Raw genomic sequence first — 25,156 nt, forward strand, 5'->3', positions numbered from 1 at the left:
CTGATTTAGATCTTTAGGGAGAGCTCAACCAGCTTCCCACCTGCCAGAAGGCAGTTCTCACACTTTTGGACTCTTTAAAGCAGGTTAAAGGAACACAGCAGCAGAATCATTCTCCATCAGTTAGCAAGGGAGATTCCTTTTAATTTTTCTTGCTTTCTCCTGATTCTGGGCTTCATCTCAAAAATTCAGGGAATAAAAAAACAAAAATTTTCTAGTCACCTCTTGATGGCAGAAAGAGACATGAACTCAGGATCTCATGTCTGTGTGACCCTGGTCATTTAGTATGCAATTGATTAAATGGCTTCTTTCCACAGGACAGCCTTAATCTGACTAGTTGAGCTCTATGGAAAAAATATAACAAAATGGCAAATGTTCTAACTTCTTATTAGAAGAAATGCTTTCTGACTTTGATCTAAATATTTCAGAAAATGAAGATACTGTGTTTTAAACAGTGTAACTTGACACAGAACAGTAGAAACAAATCAATTATAACAATGTGTTTTAATTTGAAGTGAAAACAATCTGTACTTTCATTGAGAGTATATGGACTGTCCCATAAGGAATGCTCAACTTTGAGCACTGAAAGGAAACAATCCTACTCCCTGGTGGTACAATAAACACGTCTGGATCAAGCCTGTCTTGATCTTATGGTCTGGCTCCTGCTGTAAACCCTTTACTCCTATCAGAACTTATTATAATGTATCTTAGGTGACTGAATTTGCCAGGAAAACTTTTACCTGATAGATATTCTGCCAAGCAGAAGATGTTCTCCATTTGGACATAAATGTATCCTGTGTGTCCCCAGTCATTTAACATGCAGGCGATTCAAACTTAAATCAGGCATCTGTATGAACTGGGTCTCAGTTAGTTCATGATCTCGGCACATTTGTCAGCCATTAATGTGCATTAAGGCTTTGCTGAAGGCAGGTCTGAGGCCCATCATTGGCTAGTCAAGCAGTTCTTTAAAGGGGTTCTGTGTCACTTCCCTCCCCTGAAGAGTCGCACTTCTTCCTGAAGCATAATTACCATGACTGACAGGCTTGTCTGTCCTTCATTTCAACCTACCACTTCAATGGTTTCAAAGTTCATCACTTAGAAGACATTATTCCTTTTGGTCATCAGCTCTCAGAGCTTCTGACTCTTATCTGTACAGATCCATACTTGATCATTTACAAAGACCACACTTCTTTTATGAACAACCCGCATTTTTCTGGAAAATGGTGTCAGAACTGATCTTAAATCAGTCAGCTCAACTACTAGCTTTATTTGTTGGGCAAAACACAGGAAACAAAGCCTCCTTAAGTCTGAAATGTACAACACAGCTTATGTTTTATCCAAAGTGACTGTGTGAATATAGGAATACAAAACAGTCGTCCATTTCCTTTGCTATAGGAGAAGGTCAACAGTTGCCATTAAACATGTTTCAAGTGAATTGCAAACTGCCTTATGTTCCGCCATCAGAAAATTAACTTCTCACTCAAAAACATTACTGTCAAACACAGATGTATATTTGATTCCAATATGTGTATTCAAGAATGTCTTCATTGCAGACATCTGTATCACTGCCATTTGGTAACCATTTTTATGCCTTCAGCAATCATTATTGCTTGGATTATTGCGTGAGGCTGCCCTCCTTTGTTACTGTAGCAATTCAGGTTTCAGCCTTCTCACCTTTCTCCTCTTAGCTGTTCTACAGTTCTTGGAAGCCTGGTGAGAAATTGCTATTTAGATTCATCCCAACTATAAATCACAGTGCTTAGGTTGAACTAGTAGGCTCAATAGTTAGGCTCATCCTGTCAGTGCAGCACATGACGTCACATGTGCTTATTATTATCACATGCACCTGTAAGGCTGGTAGCTTCTAAGAAAAAATATAGCAAACTGCAGCATAATGAACAATAAACCCAGTCATAGGCCCACAGAGGTAGGTCTCCTCATAGACCGACTGGTATAACAAGCATATATATTTTATGTTTGGTGGAGGATGATAGAGAATAGAACAGATGTTCCTATTTAATTCTGATTACAAAAAAGCAGAGATGATTATCATTTGAACTTACTTTTATACTTGCAGTGTGGCTAAAGAGATAGGAAAAAGTTTAAAACTAAAGAGTAGAAGTGGGTGCGAAAGCTGTGAAAGCATAAGGAAGTATTTATCATGCAATTCTCTTATTTATTCACTGCACATAATTCCTGCAGTCATTTCTGAGGGAAAAACTGTGATCACAAGAGTTGTTTCCCTGGCCGTATTCTCATTTTTTATGCAGTTGGTCATTTTTTTCGTACCTAAGAAATGCATTCTGTGAAACACTAAAGAAAGGGGAATTTTTAGGTACATTTTCTCCTTTCCTGCACAGTCTTTCAATAACCAAGCAAATGAGGGGATTTTTTTGAAGCAGGGTGGGTCAGTTTGCAATGAATGTTTTAAGAAATACTTCCTCTGCTGCTGAACACTAAAGCAAGTCCAACATGCTGCTATATACTCTTGTTTGCTACAGATTTAAAGCAGTATTTGTCTTTTTTAATTTCTCCAGGTCTTTTGGGTTTTTAATACCATGATGGGAGTGGACCCCATTCCTAAGTCAAAGTACGATTAAAGATCATGAAATTAGTATTGTTTCAGTCTTTGATGTCAGCCGGGAGTGCTCTTCACAGCACCTGCAATGTGCCCAGTAATGACTTCTTCTACAGTTCGTATGGGCTTACATGTATTGGTAAAATATCTAAATATGACTGTAGATTCTTGTTTATAAGACCCATTGCTCCTACTACTACTGGAGCTGCCTGGGTATCTTTCTTCCACATTGCTCTTGTTTCTGTCTGCATATCCTGGTATTTTATGACTTTGTGTCTCTCTGTACGCAACATACTGTAGTCACTGGGTGTGGTGATTTCAATGATCAATGATACTTTTGTCTTCTTTTCATGGACCACTATATCTATTTTTCTGGCATATATCATTTGAACTGTTGGTAATGGGTGATCCCAAGTGATGTAGACTTCATCATTTTCTGTGATGCTTTGTGCCTCATGTTTCCAGTGTTTTTCAGCCACTTCAATACTATGATGTTTCCACAATCCCCAATGCAACAGTCTTGCCCTGTTATTATGCCTTTCAGTATACAGTCCTTCTGCCATTTGTATGTCACAACCAGCAACGAGGTGTGCAACTGTTTGCAATTCGGTTTTATAAAACCTACATTTGTCTGTTTCTCCCACATGTTCAATGGACTTTGTAAACCAACATGTACATAGTCCACTATCTTGGGCCACCAATATTAACCTTTCATCTCTTGGTTTGAATTTGCCTCTCCTTAACCATTCCTGCATTCGTTCCTGATCAACATGAGGTTCTTCCAGAAGTTTCTATACTTGCAACTATATTTATGTATTTTCCACATTTCTTGCCTTCTCATCTGGTCCGTCACCTTATATTCTTTCTTTTGTGTTTTTGGCACATTCAATTGCTGCCTGATTTTTATCTACTTCTGGTTTGATTTCCATTCCTGCTTGACACCAATATGCTCCTGCTAGATTAAGCAGATAAGTCATCTTAGATTTATTTTCCTCATATTTTACAACTTTCACTATGTTTCAGTCCTGTGAGGTCAGTAGATATGTGTGGAGTCCCAAGATTGCAGATCTATACATATAATCAATTTCAAGGAGTCCCATTCCTCCTCCAGAATGCGGAATATATAATCTTGGTATGCACTGATTTTTATAAATCATATGGTGAGCATGAAGCATCCTTTTTGTTTTCCTATCTAATCTATCCAACACATTTTGGGGCCAGTCAGTCACTCCAAAACTGTAAGTTAGGACAGGAAGTGTAAATTGGTTTATAGCTTGGATTTTGTTTCTAGATGTCAACGCTGTTTCAGGATTAATTTAAGTCTTCTAAAGTATTCCTTAGTAAGTTTTATTCACATTTGTTCATGTTTTATTGTTGATCCTTCATCAGTTCCCAAATATTTATACACTCCCTCTTGCTCAAGTTTTTTATGTCACATTCTTGTCCCAAACTGATGTTTTCTTGGTGTTGCAGTTTTCCTGCTTTAAAGGTGGCTTTTGCACATTTATCAAGACCAAATGACATTTTTATATCATATAAAAACTTTTGACAACTTGCAGTTGTGCTTTCACTTCCTCATCTGATAAGCTATACAGTTTTAAATCATCAATACAGTGAAGATCAGAAGTCTTTACACTTTGTTGTTTTCGAGGAGCCAAATTATAGCCATGGCCTAAGCTGTTAAGTAGACAGCTTAATGGGTTAAGGGTAAGGCAGAATAACAGCGATGACAGAGAGTCACCCTGGAATATCCCCCTTTGAATTTTTATCCCTGGAATAATAATTTGTCCTTTATCATGGCTTAATTGCAAAGTGGTCTGCCACTGTTTCATGGTCACTGTAATGTAGTCGATCAGTGTATCTTATACATTTTTAAGCACTCTTTTATCCATGAATGTGGGATACTATCAAATGCTTTTTTATAGTCAATCCATGCCATACTTAAGATTCTTCCCCTTTTTACAGTTTTCCACTATGACTTTATTTAACAACAAATTATCCTTTGTTCCATATGACTTTCTTTTATTGCCCTTTTGTTCTACTGCCATAATTGAGTTTTCTTCTAAATGACTATAAACTCTGTTGGCATCAGTTCCAGTGTATAGTTTATACATTGTTGGAAGGCAAGTTATTGGTCTATAGTTTTTAGGGTGGCTTGCATTTTCACTCTTAAGTAGTAACATTGTTTTTCCAGTTGTTAGCCAGGCTGGTGTCTGTTCAGGGTGCACATATAAATAGTTCTTACTCATAGCTAAATCTTCATGCAAAGATGTTAATAGTTTTAACCAGAAGTTAGGTATTGCATTTGGGCCCGGGGTTTTCCATTTGGAGGCTGTCTTAACTTTGTTTCAATCTCTCTGGCTGTTACTTCATCCCATTTCATATCTTGCACCTTTAAACTTCTTATTCTAAGTTTTCCTGCCTGTGCTGAGATTTTTAACTTGTTATTTGTGATAGTGCATGATAGATCCTGGTCTGTTCTAATACTGTGCATTGCTTTTATTATGTCAATTTTTCTTAGCATTTTTGTTGATCTGTTCCATCTTCTATATTCTTCTAACAGTGACACTTCTTGTCTTAGCTGCTTTATAGTTTTCTGTATTCCATACTTCCATGATGGTATTTGATTTTTCCCCTTCCTTTCTCTCACTACCCTGTGTTCTTGCAGTAGAACTTCATCAGTTATTAATTTAGTTGCACAGCAATATATCCTGTTTACTTCTGTTATATCACATGAATCTCTTTGGACAGTCCTAATTACTGTGTTCATTTGTTTTATCAAACTTCTGACTTTTTGGGTTTTATTGACCTTCTGCAGTCTGCTTCTTTCATTGATCTTAACATGTCTATCTATCTCTATTAATTCAAGCAACTCTGCTCTTTTTCTTCTAAACTGAGGGTACATTTTTTTATTTTCCATTTCCTGCAGGCATTCTATAGAAAGTTCTGTAGCATCTTCCTGTGGCACATTCTCTTCAATTTCATCCTGTGCCATAGGTTCATAGTTTGGTACTAGGCTATCAGCCCTAGGCCCTACAGAAGCATAGCCATAACAATTCCCTGGCTATTTCTTCCTACAATATTTACTTTCCTGGACCCCTATCTAGCAGGGCGACTGACGTGATCCCCGGGGTGAATTTCCTATCTCCTATCCAATCATCAAGGTTCCTTTTGAAGAGAGCCAAAGAGGCACTCTGCTTGACATGTATGGGCAGAATATTCCAGAGTCTGGGGAGTCTCTGGGTCAGGAACCTGTCCCTCCAGCATGTTTTGTTCATTGTGATGACAATATTTAGATCCCTGGAGCGTGTGGCTCTGAGGGATTGGGATTTCTTTAAGTGTAGCATGTCCCACAGCTCTGGGTTTGACATGGCCTTGTATGTTAAGCAGAGATCACCTCCGAGTAGACAATATGCGACAGAGTATAGCTGGAGTTTTTTTAAATGGTCAGCATAGGGCATCTGCTTTAGGCTTGTGATTCTTTTAGTGAGATACTTCTGCGGCCTTTCCAGTTGTTGCAGATGTCTTGAGCGGTACATACCAAATGGGGCATTGTATTCTACAATGGGTCTAATGAGGGATGAGTACAGTGGGACAATGACCTCCTTTTTTCTGGATGAAAAGCCCTTAGTGATGAGGTGTGCCACATAGAAGGATTTCCTGACTGTTGTGGCAATGTGATTATCAAAGGTGAGACCACTGTCCACCTGTGTCCCTAAGTCTCTTATCACACGTTTGGTGTTTAGTGTACTGCCACCTATGTGGTAATTCATGGGTACAAGTGTTTCTCCCAGAGGGGATAACTATACATTTCTTGGCATTGAGCTTGAGCCCATGGCTCTGGCACCAAGCATCTGTTTCTGTAAAGCCCTTTTGTAGAATATCCACATCATATGGGGATTCAATAGTGGTTCTCAGTTTGCAGTCATCTGTGAACTTTGTTAGCCAGAGTCCCTTAGGGTTGGCCTGTACTTCAGAGAAGTAGATGCCAAACAAGAGCGGTCCCAGGACTGAACCCTGAGGTACTCCACTTGTCACTTGTCTGGAGCTGGATTTGGAGTTGGCTACTTTTACAGTCTGGGTTCTTTCAGTAAGCCAGTTGGCAACCCATCGAGTGACATAGGGTTTAATGCCCATCTTAGTAAGTTTATCTATGATTCCAGAGTGGGGGGTGGTGTTGAAGGCCTTGGCAAGGTCTAGATAGGCTGTGTGGACCGCCTTACCCTCATCCACAGCTCTGGAGACTGATTAGAAAAAGTCAATCAGTTTCAGGAGACAAGACTGGCCCCCCAGAACCCCAACTGGGTGGGGTCCAGTGTTTGAAGGTTGCCAATGTCTTTGTTTATAAGTTCCATAATAATACGTTCCATGGCCTTGCAGATCAGGCTTGTCAGACTGATGGGGCGGTAGTTCTCAGGATCCAAGGTAGATCTCCCCTTGTGGAGTGGGATAACTGTAGCTGTGCGCCACTCAGTGGGAACAAAGCCTGAGGTGAGGCTATGATTAAACATGACACTTAGGTGAGGTGCCAGTTCATTTTGTAGTTCTTGTAGTACACAGCCCGGGATGTCATCTGGTCCCACGGATGCTGTATTCTTAGCTTTGGAGAGTGTGGTTTTTACCTGTGTGGCCATTATTACTGGAATCTGGCAATATTTCTGTATTGAGATGGGCCCTTTAGGGGGTGAGAGGGGGTGAAGTTTGCACTGAATTGATCTGCTAGGATATTGGCAATATCCTTGGGATCAGTATATTTAATGCCATTCTGTTGTAGCTCAGAGCAGATCTGAGCATTGCCATTTAGATTCTTGACTTAGCTATAGAATGCCTTGTGGTTGTCTTTGGATTCTTTGGCAATTTTATTTTTGTTGCTCTGTCATATGGGAACTTACTGGCTTATCACTCCTCAACATTGACTGCACCAGAGTTTCCAGTTTCCTGCTCCTTCCCTTGCCGTCCAGCTTCAAGTGAATGTTTATATTGGTTTCCTGTGGAAGGCTCCAAAATATCTTCATATGGCACCTGGTCAATTGCTTCCAGTGCCGCTGTTTTCCCCTTAATTTGGATATCCTTTGCTCTATCCAGTTGTGGTGCTTTCTGAATTAGATTTTCTGCACTGAATCCTTCACTTTGCAGGTTTTCCATAACCTTGGTTTCTATTCTTTAACTTCTCCATTACTAATCTCCTTTTCTGCTTTTCCCTCTTTGTCTTCTTATTTTTTGTATTGTAAAATTTTCCATATCCAGATTCCTTTGTCTGTATTTCTCTTCAAATATTTTTGGTGCTGCTCTTTTTGTATTGGTTAGTTTTGTTTTCTCCTTTGCATAAATATTGCACCATATTAAATCTCTTTTTCTTTCCCATGTCCATATTTCAATTTCAGATGTCTCCTGTTTTTCCTGCTTCTCCTTACTTTATTGGACTCGCACCATCTTCCTGGGATGTAACCTGTGTTATACCTTCTACACCAAATCCTTCACTTCGCAGGCACTCCATAACTTCACCTTCTATTTGTTTTAACTTTTACTTTACTAATCTTCTTTTCTGCATTCCCTCTTTGTGTTATTATTTTCTTTATTGTGAAGTTTTCTATATCTGGATGCCTTTGCCTGTATTTCTTTTCGAATATCTTTGGGACTGCTTTCTTTATATTGATTAATTTAGCTTTCTCCTTTGCATAAATATTGCACCATACCAGATCTGTCTTTCTTTAACATGTCCATATTTTTTTTATACTTTTCAAAAATCTCTAGGTTTTCTTGTTTATATTTCCACATTTCCTCAGATGCTTCTTTTTCCAAACAGATCAATGTTTCTTGATTTATATGCTGTTTTTCACAAATTTGTTGTATTAATGAATACAAATTTGTATTTGAAGCTTCTGACAGTTTTTCTTATGGAAGTAGTTTTCTTTCCTCTAATTTCTCTCCTAATCATTTTGTATATCTTATGTCTGGCAATTCTGGGCTTTTTGCGTAATAGTAACAATACATAATTTCTTTCTTATCCTCAATAGTCCACCTTATCGTCTTTATGGCTCTTCTTTGGCCTATCAGTTTTTGTGATTTTTGAGGACTACTACTTCCTTCTCAGACAGGGGGGCCATCCTCCCCCTGAGCCTGGCCTAGCCCCATTGTAGGAATGTTTCCATATTTTGAGGATTCTACACTGTCATCTTTTCCAGTCCTGGCACCAGTATGCCTACCAGGATTGGGCACATTTTTATCCTGGGTCTTGTGCACCCAGCTATCTTTTTTAATTTTTAACCTACTTCTGTCCATGATATATGCTATATAAATACAGTCTATATATCAGCATCACCTTGGTGAGAGTTTTGTGAAAAACAGGGTCCACCTCGTGAAGGTACTCACCAAGTCTTGAGGATGAATTCAGTTTCAGCACTACTACTTTCCCTTGCTTGCTGACTTTACATCTCTCCATTCAGACCCCTCATCTCTCCATTCGGACCCCTATTGGGATGCCCAGTTGGCAAGTTAACTTACAAGACTAAGGTGGAAAAATCAACTTGGAAGGGTTCATGAGTCTCATCAATGTACTGATTAAATTAATAAACACGATCATTGCTTTAGTGTTAAGTGTTCATAGGTTCATAGGTAGGTGCTAGGCTGTTGGCCCAAGGGCCTAAGTAAGCCTAGCCAACAAGGTTCCCTGGCTTTCACCACCCAAGAAAATTATTTTCCTGTGCCCCTGTCCAGCAGAGCCACAGAAGTGATCCCTGGGATGAATTTCCTATTTCCCATCCACTCATCAAGATTTTTCTTGAAGACTGCTAATGAGGAGCTTTGTTTGATCTAGATCAGTAGCTTGTTCCAGAGTATGGGAAGTCTCTTGGACAGGAATCTATCTCTCCAGCATGTTCTCTTTATTGTGGTGACAAGGTTTAGGTCCCTAGAGCATGTAGCTCAGAGGGATTGGGATTTCTTTAGGTGGAGCATGTCCAACAGCTATGGATTTGACATAGCTTTGTATGTTAGGCAGAGATCACCTCGGAGTAGGCGATATGCTACAGAGTAAAGTTGGAGTTTTTTGAGATGGTCAGAGTAGGGCATTTGCTTGAGGCTGGTAATCCTCTTTGTGAGGTACTTCTGCAGCCTTTCCAACTGTTGTAGATGTCTTGTGAGGTACATTCCAAAAGGGGCACTGTACTCTATAATGGGACTAATGAGTGACGAGTAGATGGGAACCTCTTTTTTTCCTGGATGAGAACCCTTTTGTGGTGAGGTGTGCCATGTAGAAGGATTTCCTGACCACTGTGGTGATGTGATTATCAAAGGAGAGACTACTGTCCACCTTTGTCCCACGGTCTCTTATCACGCTTTCAGTATTAAGTATAATGTTGCCTATATGGTAGTTCATGGGTACAGAGTTTTTATCAAAGGGGATGACAATGCACTTTTTTGCACTGAGCTTGAGGCCATGGCTCTGACACCAGGCATCTGTCTCACTGAGGCTTTTCTTTAGGATGTCCACATCATTTGGAGACTCGATTATGGCTCCTAGTTTGCAGTCATCTGTGAACTTCATTAGCCAGAGACCTTCTGTGTTAGCCTGTACTTCAGAGAAGTAGATACCAAACAGGAGAGGACCCAGGACTGAACCCTGTGGTACTCCACTTGTCACTGGTTTGAAATCAGATATGGAGTCTGCGACTTTTATAATGTGGGTTCTGTCAGTGAGCCAGCTGGCAACACATCCTGTGACATAGGGAGTTATACCTAGTTTAGTGACTTTATCTATAATTCCAGAGTGGGGGATGGTGACGAAAGTCTCGGCGAGGTCAAAATAGGCTGTGTGAACCACCTTACCCTCGTCTACGGCTTTGGTGACTGCTTCAAAGAAATCAATCAGGTTCAGGAGACATGATTATTGCAATGAGCCACAAAATCCTAAACTGGTCCAAAGTTACTGTGGTGAAAACAGATTTTTAGAGGTAAACTGTTTCTGAGGTTTTGTATTAGCTGATGGATGTGAGTGAGTATCTTTCCTGTGGTTTTATAAGAGATTTTATGACATTGAAACTAAGCCCTGGGATTCCAAAAGACTGCCAGCACTAAATGGACAAATGTGGGACAGTCCAATATTGGGATAGCAATAATCTGTGATTAAAAGACACAATAAAACCACACTGGCCAACCTTTCGTTAGCAGCTTATTTTTATATCCGTGGACTGGACACTGCTCTCACAAACCTGCAATGCTAGTGTTCCCTTATGTGCATTGAGGTGTTCCCTTATGTGCATTGAGGTTGCACAGGCTTCTTCCAACACACATACATCCAGACATTCACAAACACACATAGACATCCAGATAGCTGCAAACGTGCCCCTGCGGACAAACACATATACACACACTTACATTTACAGAGATGACTTTGCAGTATATACCTCTTCAAGGTGACCATCCAGACATGATTACATACATATACATCCACAAACATCCAAGTATCTGCAATCATGCCCCTACATACACACACACACACACACACACACACACACACACACACACACACACCTACAGAAGCCCAAAAAACAAAGTCCATAAGGTAAACAAACACACTACTCAGCACTCTGGCTATAGGGGACTCCACTGTATGACACACTGAAGCCCCACTCACCAGACTGAACAAGAAGACATTGGTTAGTTGCTTATCTGGAGCCAGAATTCACCAGGTTACATACCACTGGCGCCAGTATGATTCTGTCATAGTCCATGCACATGTATATTACCTTATACGTATCTCCCTGGACTATCTGAAGAGAGACATTATTGATCTATAAATATGTGCCCAGGCAGGTATGTACCGTGCATTTCAGTGGCATTCTACCTTCATCAAGGATGATGCCACAGTAAGAAGAAAAGATGACTGACTTCAGTAACTGGCTTAATTTCTTGTGTCCTTCTAGGGGGATTCAGTATTTGTTAGCCTGGAAGGATGTGGTTAACAATCCATGTTGCTTTGTCATGGATGATCTGAACCTATCCGCCCTAGGCTTCTGAATATTGGCCAAAACTTTATTCTCTCCCATAAAGCCTTTTTAGGCAATGTAAAATTTACAAACATGGCATAGCAAATAAAACCCAAATACATCTTAAGGTATTACTGCTCAATGTCAAGAACTTAAACAAGAAATTCCACACCATTCAAGCTCTCCCACCCTGGTGAAAATAGAAGTCTGTGTGCTTACTGAGGCATAGTTTAAAGCCGCATAAAACAAACCAACAGTTCAAGGTTTCAGTGACTTCCATACATTTAGACCATCAACTACACATAAAGGGACAAAAGATGGTGGAGTCTTGATCTACATAAACAACATCATACCTGTAGGTTGGTTAAACAGGATGATGTGTTAGAGTTTCGTCTTATGCTGATCACCATAGACAAAGTCCCATACCAAATCCCAGCTAGCTACAGGTCACCCTCTATGTCTCAAGAAACCCATAGCTCATACTTAGACCTACTGAAGACACTCTCCATCCAACCAAATACCCTACTCATGGGACACTTTTACTACCTCTATAGACTGTGAAAACTACACGGCCTCAAATTTGCAGGCACAGAGATTCTTTGAGCTTGTAAATACAAACACCTTTGACCAGATAGTGCACACACCCACTAGAGGTTGTAACATAGTGGATCTGGTACTCACAAGTATATGACAGATAGAGCTGCATACTGCCCCAGCATCACCTTCTCACTGAGAAGGCCTGACCACAAAGATTCCTCCTTCAAAATAAAAATCAACTCAGTAAGCCCAGTAAACTCTGTAACATTTGGAGCTACTCCAAAGCAAACCACTTCTCATTAAGTGATAGAGTATCTAAATTCAATGACCCTCCTACCTGTGCTGAATTGTCCACAGAGGTCCTATACAAGCGTGTAAATGGCTGTATAGAGACTACCATGCCTACCAGAAGTAAACCCAAAATCAACTAAAAAAAAACAAACCGCACTGTTGGAACCCTAATCTAAACAGACTATACAGCAAAAGGAAAAGGGTCATAACTAAAGTCAAGTAGAGCAGCTCCCATAAAGACAACAGCTCCCTCGTCAAACTAAAAGGGAAACTAAGAGGACTAATTTAAGTACAACAAAGCTAATCTGGAGGTCAAGATAGCCACTCAGGCAAAAGACAACCACAAGGCCTTCTACAACTATGTCTGAAACCGCAAGGGCAGCAGACAGTAGTTTTCCAGACTGATGGTCAACTGCAAAAACCTTCACTGAGCTCAGCTAGATAGTGAACCTGCTGGCTGAAAAATTCATTTCAAACTTTATCCCCCTCACTCCCTACCACCCCCTAAGAAATACCTGTAAACATAACCCCTCCAATTATTAACAGGGAGCAAGTCCTGGTGGCGCTCATGAAGGCAAAAAACATAGACTCAATGGACCTCAACAATGTCTCAGGTTGTCCCCTAAGCAGTCTGAAGAATTACCTATCAAGGCCATTGCAGTCAGTATTTAAATATAGCCTCAAAACAGGCTTTGTCCCACAAGTGGAGGACTGCAATGATCATCCCTCTTCTTAAGGGTGGGCCAACAACAGACCCCAGAACCTACTGACCCCTTAGTCTGAATAGAGTTATATGCAAAGCTATGGAATGGATTACCATGGAAATGATCAGCAAAGGCATAGATAACCTTCATACACTGGACCCAACCCAGTTTGGCTTTGTCAAAGGAAGGTCATGTCTACTAATCCTGGTGGACTTCTTTGAAGAGGTCACCTAGGCAATGGATCATGTGAAAATGGGGCATACCTCCTACCTCTACCTGGCTAACCACTTGATACAATACCCCACTCATACATTGTTAACAGATGCACCAAGTTAGGCATAAACCCCTGCATAACATATTGGATTGTCAGCTGGCTCACAGATAGGACCAAAAAAGTCAGGATTGGTGAGACCAGCTCCACAAAAAGACTGGTCATTAGCTGAGTCCCTCAAGGATCCATTCTGCTCTCACTCCTCTTTGGTATCTACTTTGATGAGGTGAAGGCCATTGTCAAGGGCATTTCACCAACTGAGTTTGTGGATGATTGCAAACTTGGAGCAATCATAAATTCATCCCAAGACACAGATATATTGCAACAGGGTCTAACACAGACAAATGACTTGTACCAAAGTCATGGCTTAAAACTCAATGCCAAGAAATGCATTATAATATCTTTTGGGAAATTGGCCACCCAGGGAATTATATCATTGATAAAACACTCCTAAGAGTTGACCAGGTGGTCAGGAACTTGGGGACACATAGTAGTTACATGGCCTTTGATTAATACGTTGCCAAGGTAGGAAGAAAATCATTGTATGCCTCGTAACTTATAAGTAAGGGCAAAGCATCCAGTTCCAGGAAAGTCATAGCACCACTCTCCTTCACAGTAAAATGAGTAAAGCCTTTAATTCAGAAGTAGCTTTTCATCCACAGCAATGATAGCCAGAAGTTACTTATACACCATTTCTATAACAGAATAATTGAATCAAATCAAGTAATTAATTAAAGAAGCCTTCTTATGTAAAGGGAAATCTTATTCAGAAAAATTAAATAAATTAAAAACATTGTTTAAGTACTTATATAAAAGTTGTGCAGAAAAGTATTGAATACACACATACAACAATTTAAAAAGTCAAAAGTGTAATGAATATATAAAGAAATGACATATAAGAAATAACATATAAAAACACTTATAAGAAGTTCTTGTTAAACACATAAATAAAATAAAGTATATTGTTGAATAAATACGCGTGTATAAACTTTTTACTGTGGATGAAAAGCTACTTGTGAATTAAAGGCTTTATTCATTTTACTGCTCATGGTGTTTTTAGATTCCTACTGATCAGGAGCTTCTTTTCTGGAGTTGGTCAGTGCTCATACCAGGTAGAATTTATCTTTTGGTTTATGTACCTGACCAGACATATGCAACAGATGTAACACCCACAAAGTTTCCTTACCAAAAGAATCCAGGGCATGAACATATTGCCTTGTGCTGATCGCCTTAAAGGCCTATTTTGATACTTGGTCTCCCACAAACTACTAAGAGGTGATGTATACATGGCACACAGGGCATCCTTGGATCCAGCTCTGATGGACATTTTGTACATCCCCAAAACAAGTAGCATCATAACTACTAGATTGAAGGATTTGATTTTGCTTACAACATGTTGAAGAGACATATATGTTTCTCAGAGGCTCCCCATTCTCTGGAACAGGATCCCCAACAATGTAAAGCAGAGTTCCTCCCCAACCCTATTCAAGCATTACCTTGATGAATGGATGGGTAAGCAGAAATTCACTCCAGGTCTGGCCTCCATGTCTGTGATGAACAGAGACAGACAGCAACCTTTGTCCAAATTAACATACTCTCTCCATATAATCTATAGTAATGACCAAACTAATGAAGTTTATTCTAATATAAATGTCCAAGATGCATAAGGACCCATTTGGGTTGCACATCTAGGCTTATAAAGGCCCTAGAGATCATTAGCCTAATGTACAACTATGAAGCAGTGAACTTTAATGTACTGCTTTTGTATTAATCAGCTGCATATTTTTGTCATTTAGTTGAAGCAAATGTATTTCAGCTAAACTGTTCAATATTCCACATTGTTGTGGCCCTTATACTTTTACTGAATCTCTCTCTCTCTCTGTATTCCATACCACAATCCAAATGGGTTTATTCAAGGCAGTTAGCAAATTCCCACCTTCCTGTTGCTGTCCTTCAGTTTCCTTTCTCTCTGTTTTACACCCTTCACTAACATACAACTTGGTTTGTCTATACTGCACATTCCTAAGTCATCCACGCACATCTACTTCTCACACTGAAAACTTTCTTTCCCGCCCTTCTTTTCTTACCACCTGTCACAGTAGTGTATCCCCAATAGTTCATCTGATTAGTCAACTCCCTTTCCTGTTCTCTTCTTTAGTTGTATTTCTACTGCTTCTGACTTTACATACATTCTTCCAAGGTCCTGCCTTTCTACTATAATCTTTTATAGGTGCCTTCCAGAATATATTAATGTAACCCTGTTATTCTAACATAGTCCTCCTACCTGGCTGTCCCTGTTTTACTGAGTATACTCCATTACCTCTCTGCTAAACCAGAGACAGCATTAGTGTCTTCTTACTACTCCTGACCATTCTGTAGTGTTAGCATTACATTCTGGATTCCCTGCATTTCTCATAGCTGTATGATCTCTTCCATCAGTGTCCTCAGCCTTTTCAAAATCTAATATTTTGTGCCCACCCCACCAGCTCCATGAGCCAAACTACTGTCTCACATCTCATACACTTCACAACTATATTTTTCCTGCCCCAGGTTCTAATTACCTATCCCATTCTAAGCTTTCTGCAGTTATTAGCACTGGTGTAAATATGCTCTGTCTCACTTATTTTTTTTACAAGACAGTTTTCTGCCTTTCACATTTGCTCAGCACTACTGTTCACCCCCCCAAAACAAAACCTTACCTTACACTGTAGATGCGGGGAGTGGCAAGATCTGCAATTAGAGCTTAAAGCAGTACTTTGGTTTAAAAAGAAGGAATAAATGCAGTGCTCATATTGCAAAAGGAAACAGTGTTAAACAGCAAAACGGACTTGTCGTCTTATCAAGGAACAGGAAACTGAAAGGATCAAAACAACCCCAGTAAACCAGCAGACAAAAGCAAACTTCTGATATCATATATCAGCATCATAGTTTAACAAAAGTGGCACTCTGGGTCAAAAGCAGGCATTCAGTATTATCCATCAGAATACGTTCAAAGCGCTTTGGGAAATTATTCTCATAGTACTGAAAGGGGTGCCATACAATGGAGGCATCAAAGATTGTTTTAGAATAAGCACACTTTTATTTTGGCATTTTTCTAAGTGGAACGCATTATATAATATATTTAATGAATTCTACGATATACATTCCACAAATTACACTCACAAGTTTGCATGCTTACTTCCTTTAGCTAGCTCATATATAACAGATGATAATACTTCACTCGCGTGAACAAAACTCCTGAGTATGTACATGTCTCAGAAATGATGTTCTGACACTGTTAATTAGTGCAAGTATTGACAGCTGGAAGTGCATACCACATTTCTAACTTAATCAGAAGTGTGACTTGTAATTCATTTGTACTTCTGTACTTAGTAAGGAACGTACTGTTCTCTTCCAGTAATACATTCATTTCTCCAGCATCTATCAGAATAGTTGTCACTTTTAGAATACTTTATAAAGCTGCAATAGTTTACTGCACTACTTCTCAATACAGGAAGTGTTATGACAATCAATGACTAACAGGTGCACAGTTTTGTAACTTGTGGATCTCTAACTTTCCTTTGTCATTTACACTTCTTGGTGTATATCCAGTACGATATGACTGGTTAGTCACTGTTATCATTTCTCTTATTAGCAATCAATTGATTTGAGAAATATCCCTAGTATGGTTCACTGATAAGTCTTAACATGGCTCAGAAACTTGTCTAAAAGTATATATATATTTTTATGTGGAAAACCTGCCCACTGGTTAGCATTTTTATTCCCTTTCATACAACTTTCAGCTCTTTTGAATGTCTAAGGCAAGATTTTTCTTTATAGAACTGTTCACATGTGATACAGGTTGAGATATTACTGATATTTCTTGCTTTCTGGAGTTTACTAGCTTGCAATGTCTGTATCTGTTTTCTTCACAAATGTAAAAAGAAAAATCTGTGGTATCCCTTGAAGTCTTCCTTGAAGTCTCAGAAAAACCAGTATGCAACCTACACCGGGTCAAAAACAAACCAAGCAGAAACTTCGCAGTGTGGATGGTGTGAAGTTCACTCCTTGAAATATGTTATGCACCTAGTTCATTAATAAAAATCGAACTTTAAAATACATACTACAAAGTAATAAAATAGTAGGCAGTCCACAGTTGAGTTAAGAATGGAATATCCTTTAATAAAACACACACAAACAAGTGATCCTAGTTGAGTATAATGAACACAGAGGGTGGTTCTGTTAAGAGAAATAAAAGCATTAAACTCATCCCTTTAACCAAATCCCCCTCCCCCCTTAACACCATGATGTAAACTGAGACTATGCTAGTTTAGAATTGAAACTTAAAAGCTAGAGACAAATTAAAATATATAAGGACAGCTTATTAAGGCTAACCTACTAATCCAAACTTTATTAATTAAGAAACCAACTCACTAACAAAATAACTAATTATCTAACAAAAAGATCTACCACTAGACAGCATATCAGTTTAACCCTATTTCAGCCCTAACACCCCTCCCTTTACATCTGATCTCTCACTAACTGTCCTACTCACGGTATGTAAATATGTACATATGGACCTAGTCACTTACTTTACTGAACTACTCTCCTACTCTGTATATACTAAAATCATATCTTCTATTGTAAAAGACAATGATAACTTGCACAGTTTTACTTTCTTCTGTACTTTTAAACTTGTTTACCTCATATAAATTGTGTTCTGTACCACTCCATCTGTGGACGGAGTGGGTCTTCTTTGCGCCAGTCCTCTAGCTGGATGAATAAACAATAATCTTCCTTAAAATTCATGTAAGGACATATGTGCTTGATTACGTTCTTACCTTGTCTCAATTTAACAAAGGAGACAAATAGTTTATCATTTCCTGTGGTGGAAAAAATATGTCCTCATAAAATCTAAGTAGCCTGTAGACATCCATATAGTGAAGAAAATATTCCCCATGGCTACAGCACACAAGAAAAAGCAGTGGTTGATTGATAGAATGATTTATATTATATTCTCTGCCAACTTTAGTCAGACATGATGGAATAGTTTTAAATGATCACACTTTCTTGTGGAAAAACAGATGGGGGGGGGTTGAAAAAATGATCCTGCAATTCAGACAAATTAGTTGCCACAAGAAAGAGGATCATGAATGACAATAACTTCAATTCAACTGAAGTTGCAGGCTCAAAACATAGGCTGGTAAGCGTCTTGCGCATAGTGTATGTCTGCTTGTATCACTCAGACACACCTAGCCCTACCAAGTCAGATAAAAGTGCAAAAGCATTATGATCACAGCAGTGCATTTAATTACACTGATGTCAGATACAATCTCTCATTTATAACGTAGTTACTCAGAGATGGATTTACCATGCAATTATAGATTCATTAAGAATAAAAAAATGCCCGTGTCATTTCTAGTTTATGCCCCAAATACATTCACATTGGAGTTACTGATATCATCCACAATTTTGTGTAGATGAAAATAGAATTTAATGGAACTAGATTGCCACCACTGACTGTTAATTTAAAAAGAGTGTTTAAATAATTTCACATCCCCTATGTAGCTTCAATATTTTTTTAAGTAATGGAATAAGAAGCCACCATCTAGCGTAGGTCCCTGAGTAGGTGCCTAGGAACCTTGTGCTAGACCCAGCCCTAGTAAAATCTCATTTTAAGACAGAATTATGCAATAACACTTCTGACACCGTGACATGGATTTCTAGCATAACTGTTTTAAAAACATCTGATCAAAATGTTAAAATATTATGAGTTTCATTAAATATGTAAGTGCTTTTCTAAACTTTCCAAATATTCAATATTTATTTTGCACCAGATTTACAACATGTAATCTATGGGATCCAACCTGGTGAACTATTACACTTTCAATGTACATTTCCATGTCTACAGTGGCAGAGGCGCAAAACAGAGACTCTGGAGTGATTAAGTATAATTTTTCTGCATTTTCTTGCTGCCTTTAGCTAATTCCGCCTAAAACGTCAATTTTTTTAGAGTTTCTGTGATTTAAAAAGCTTGTTTCAGCTACATATTGTACTTATTTTACTGCCTGTACTTTAACAAAGTCATTTTTGTGTTTAAATTACCTGTTTAACTGTTGTAGGCTACACACTCAAGTGTGATAGCCATTTCTGTGCATTTAAAGAGTTTTTTTGATTGAATCTGCTTTATTTTCTGGAAAAAAAAAACACTTGTCTTCCCGCCTTTCTAATCTATTATAGTCCAGTTTTCAGGTTAGTGCTGAATTCAGGGCTGAGTTACAAGTTTCTGTGTTTGCCCCTACCTTACTTGGATAAAAGGAAGTTTCTGTGTTCACCTGTGAGAGATGGGAGCTTTGAGCAGCCTATCTGCCCCTGGAGGAGTGGTTTTAGCCCAGAAATTAGTAGTTTATTGGCCATTTTGGGCTAATTTCTATCTCTTTCATTTCCCTGCTATAAAACCTGCATTTGTGCGGTTTTGTGAGCCGGGCAGCTAGGGCATAACTATTCGTGGCTCCACAAAGTCTACTCTTCAATTTTTCCGTTGGAACTAGACAAACTTTCAACTTAAGCACTCAAACCATTCACTTCTCAGCCCGACACTTGCTCAAATCTCAAAGCAAGCCCCCCCCATACTGTAGAGAAGGATAAGTCTTTCTATTTGACCTTATCACCAATCAGTAAAACAGTTCACTGTACCTATTCAGGCATGTCCAAAGGGCAGTTTCAGGTGTACTCTCCAGTCCAACTGGTGAATCTGGGCATTTTGAGGCAATGTTACAGCTGCCTCATGTACACAGACAATCCGATCCTTCTACCACCAAACACTAATACATGCGAGAGATGCAATTATACAGTCAAACTGGAGGCTAAGCTCTCTCAACCCAAGACTGGACCAGACAGTCAAGAGGAGAAGGGAATTAGTTGCATCACACCACCAGTCTCACATAGACCTATGAAACCAGCCCCGGCAAAAAACACACATAAATACACGAAAACATACTCAGAGGCTCTAAATAAAAATCTGCAAAAGCAACAGAGACCTCCAAAGCAGACATCCAAGTAACCTCCACCCAACACAAACCATGAAACACATACTTCACAAAACCAGTGTGCCACACAATCACAGCCCTTAAGGCAAAATAACATACCCAACACACTAGTAATAGGTGACTCTATAGCCAGGCACACTGATGTCCCACTCACTAGGCTGAACAAGGAGAAGGTTACTGTTAGCTGCCTGTCGGGTGCCAGGATCCACCACATAACACAAGCACTCAGGTCACTCCAGAACAATTACAAATATGACTCTGTCATTGTCCATGTTGGTGTGAATGACCTGAGCCGTATCTCCCTGGACTACATGAAAAGAGACATGGAAGGGCTCTCTGATCATGTAGCCCAGGCTGGTATGACCCTGACCCTGAGTAGCATCCAGCCGTCACAAAAAATGATACCATGGTATAAAGAAAAAATTATCAATTTCAACAATTGGCTAGGCTTCTGGTGTCATTCAAAGGGGATCCAGTGTCTGTCAGCCTGGGATGACATGCTCAACAAGCCATGCTGCTTTGCTAGAGACGGCTTGCACCTGTCACCATTAGACTTTTGAATACTGGCCAAGGTTCTTGCCACCCCCATAGTGCCTTTTTTAGGCAAGGCTCAAAAGACAAACCCACTGCCATAAATAGCACAAGTAACAAAAAACTGAGGGTAATGCTACTCAATGCCAGAAATCTAAACCTCAAAATGCACGCGCTTGAGGCACTCCTTAGTATAGAGAAAATCAATATCTGTGCAGTAACAGAAACCTGGTTTAAGGCTCCAGAGAGCACCCCAGCACTACCAGGCTACAACTCATACCATACATTTTGACCACAAAACCCGGACCAAAATACAAAAGGCGGGGGTGTATCCATATTCGTCACGGATGCCCACACCTCCAGGTTAGTGGCACAGCACAATGCTTCAGAGATCATCCACGTGCAACTAACAATGGGCAAAACTGGAATTCAAATTGTAGCTTGCTACAGATCACCCACCATGTCCCAGGTCCCCTATTCTGCATTTCTGGAAACAATGGGAAGCATAAAGGTCCTAACAAACACCCTGATATTGGGTGATTTCAATTACCCAAATATTAACTGGGAGAACTACTCAAATACTAACTCCCTTGCCCAACATTTCCTAGAATTTATAAACTCAAATGCCCTGGATCAACTGGTCAACACCCCCACCAGAGGTGACAAAATATTGGACCTGGTCATCACCAACATGAGCGACCAGTGTTCCACACCGGAGGTCAACCCCTCACTGGTTAGGTCTAACCATAAACTAATCACTCTGGATATTCACATTCCGCCCCCACCCCCATTCAAAGAAACCACAGTGAAAAACTTTTCAAAAGCAAACTTCACGTTACTTAAGACAGAGGTGGAAAGTTTCAAAGCCCCCATGCCAAAGGATAACTCTGTCCAAGCTGCAAAATCCTTTACTAATGCACTCTATGGGCACCTACATCATGCTATCCCAAGCAAAACCAAGACTCACTCCTCCAAGAAAAGGAAACCAGTCTGGTGGACCCCTGCCATATACAATAGAAGGAGAAAACTAGTACAGAAAAGAGTAAAATACCAAGAAGGGAAGACATCCCTGATCAGTATCAGCAAGAAACTATGATCCCTCATAAAATCCTCCAAGGCTAGCTTCGAAATAAAAATTGACAAGGACTCCAAAGATAACCACAAAGCATTTTTTAGCTATGTCAAGAATCTAAGTGGCAATTCTCAGATCTGCTCAGAGTTACTGCAAAATGGTGCAAAATACACTGAAGCGACCGATATCGCCAAAATCCTGGCAGACAGGTTCAGTGCAAACTTCACCCCCCTCTCACCCCCAAAAGGGCCCATAACCATACCAGAAGAATGTAGTGCCCCTGAAATCACAGATACTCAGGTTAAAACAGCCCTCTTCAAAGCCAAAAACACAGCATCAATGGGACCGGATGGTGTCCCAGGCTGCGTCCTAAATGAGCTCAAAGATGAACTAACCCCTCACCTAAACACACTGTTCAAACTCAGCCTCTCCACAGGCTACGTGCCCATAGAGTGGTGCACAGCAACGGTTATTCTGCTCCACAAAGGTGGAGCCACAACAGACCCCAGGAACTATCGCACTATAAGCCTGATTAGCTTGGTCTGCAAGGCTATGGAGCACGTCATCGTGGATCTCATAAACAGAGTCATTGGGAACCTCCAAACACTGGACCCTACCCAGTTCGGCTTTGTTAAGGGCAGATCATGCCTCCTAAACCTGGTGGATTTCTTTGAGACAGTTACCAAGGCTATAGATGAGGGAAAGATGGTTCACACACACACACACACACACACACACACACACACACACACACACACACACACACACGCACGCACACACACACACACACACACACACACACACACACACACACTAGACCTAGCAAAGGCCTTCGACACCATTCCCCATTCAGGTATTATAGACAAGCTCGCCAGCCTGAACATAATCCCCTACATCACTAGATGGGTTGCCAACTGGTTCACAGACAGAACCCACATGGTAGGAGTTGCGGGAGCTAGGTTTGACTCTAAACCGGTTACAAGTGGTGTTCCCCAGGGCTCAGTCCTAGGACCCCTCCTGTATGGCATATACTTCTCAGATGTACAGGCAAGCACAGAAGGACTATGACTGACCAAGTTCGCAGATGACTGTAAACTAGGGGCTATAATTGACTCTCTGGTGGAAACAGACATCCTCCAAAAGGGTCTCACTGAGACAGATACCTGGTGTCAATACCATGGCCTCAAACTAAATGCCAAAAAGTGCATAGTCATCCCATTTGGAAAAAACAAAGTACCCACAAACTACCACATAGGTGGTAGTCCCCTAAATACGGAAGGCATAATAAGGGATCTGGGGACCCAAGTAGATAGTAATCTCTCCTTTGATAATCACATTGCCAAAGTGGTTAGAAAATCCTTCTATGTGGCCCACCTAATCACAAAAGGTTTGCATCCAGATCAAAAGAGGTCATTGTGCCCCTCTACTCATCACTCATCAGACCCATCATAGAGTACAACGCCTCATTTGGGATGTACCTTACAAGACACCTGCAACAGCTGGAAAGACCACAGAAGTACCTCATCAAGAGGATCACTGGCCTCAAACAGATGCCCTATGCAGCTTGACTGAAGAAACTCCAGCTGTACTCGGTTGAATACCGCCTACTCAGAGGTTATCTCTGCCTGACATACAAGGCCATGTCCAACCCAGAATTGATAGACATGCTCCACCTAAAGAAAACCATATCCCCTCGAGCCACACGCTCTAGGGATCTAAACCTCACCACAACAATAAATACGATGTGCTGGAGGGATAGATTCCTGTCCCAGAGACTTCCCATGCTCTGTAACAAGATTCCAATCTACATTAGGGAGAGCTCCTCGCTAACCCTCTTCAAGAGAAACCTTGATGAGTGGATGGGAAACAGAAAGTTTACCCTGGGGATCACTTCAATGGCTCTGCTGGACAGATGCACAGGGAACTAATCTAAGGGGTTGGTGAAAGCCAACATTTTCCGGCTTGGCTTATAAATGCCTTTGGGCAGATAGCCTAGTACCTACCTATGGACCTAAAAGGTGACTTTGTGTAAGAAACATGGACAGAAACATGCATAGAAAGACAGAGACAGGATTTTGAAGCAAATTTCATGCAGATCATATTGCAAAACATTCCGAGGGGTAATAGTTTTTCCCGTTCAATGAAAGTATTTGCTCAACTACTTTTTTTTGGTTAATTGTTTGTTTGTTTTTTAATGAGGTGCATCATGGATCTGCTCGGACCAGTTTCAGGCTCAATCTGTGTTACAAAAATAAAGGTAGAAGAACAGGAAATATTTATACTTGTAGGACTTGCAATATATAAATTTGCTCGATCAAGTATTAAATCAGACACAAAGATTATCCGAACAACCGTCAATATGTATCCTCACTGGTATCTTGCTTATTACATTTTACAACATTGTTTCTTTCTGCAGGGTTTGACACCAATATGCACCCTGCTAAATGAATCTGTGCATTGTTTACAAAAATACATACATAAATATGCAAACACCAAGCAGAAGCCAGTCTACTGGTGCAACCTTTCAGTAAGCAATGCTTTTTCCTGCTTATTTATTTTGTAAAATTTTTAATCTGCCCATTGTGGAGACTTCTTAGATTTATTTTAACAATTTTACTGTACAGCAAAATCACATCTCTTTGAACCAGTTTATTGTCACTTTCTTTCTTTGGAAAGTTCTTTGTAGCCTTTATGTTCACCCTTTAAGTCTCCCGGTAAGTGTTCATTTATTTTGTTAACCTGTTTTGTTCAAGCCCACTAAATAAAATAGACAATCAGCTGAGGTTTGTCAACCTCACAATTTGTTAAAATTAGTTATGGTGTTGCAGAGGACACTGGGCTCTATATGGGGATGGGAGTGATTTTTCATGTAAAAAAAAAAAAAAAAAAAAAAAAAAAAGCTGTTTGCTCATTCAATTTGGCAGCCTTAACCAAATGGGCCTCATCCTGCTGAGCATCAGTAGTTTGAATTACACTCCTCCCCTATATTGTGTTTTTCGCTGAAGTACAGGAAGGTTGTAGAGGAACTTCTTAAACTTCCTTTTCAATGGCAATCAGTTTTGGCCTTATGGTACAGTGGTGTAGCAGATGGTGGTGTTGGCCCATAGCAAAAGTATACAATAGTGTGTGTTGTACCTTTAAGAAGAATTTTAAGGACAGC

The sequence above is a fragment of the Protopterus annectens genome, chromosome 1.part2 (assembly GCF_019279795.1).
Source record: "Protopterus annectens isolate FY-2018-M chromosome 1.part2, PAN1.0, whole genome shotgun sequence".
Classification (NCBI taxonomy): Eukaryota; Metazoa; Chordata; order Ceratodontiformes; family Protopteridae; genus Protopterus; species Protopterus annectens.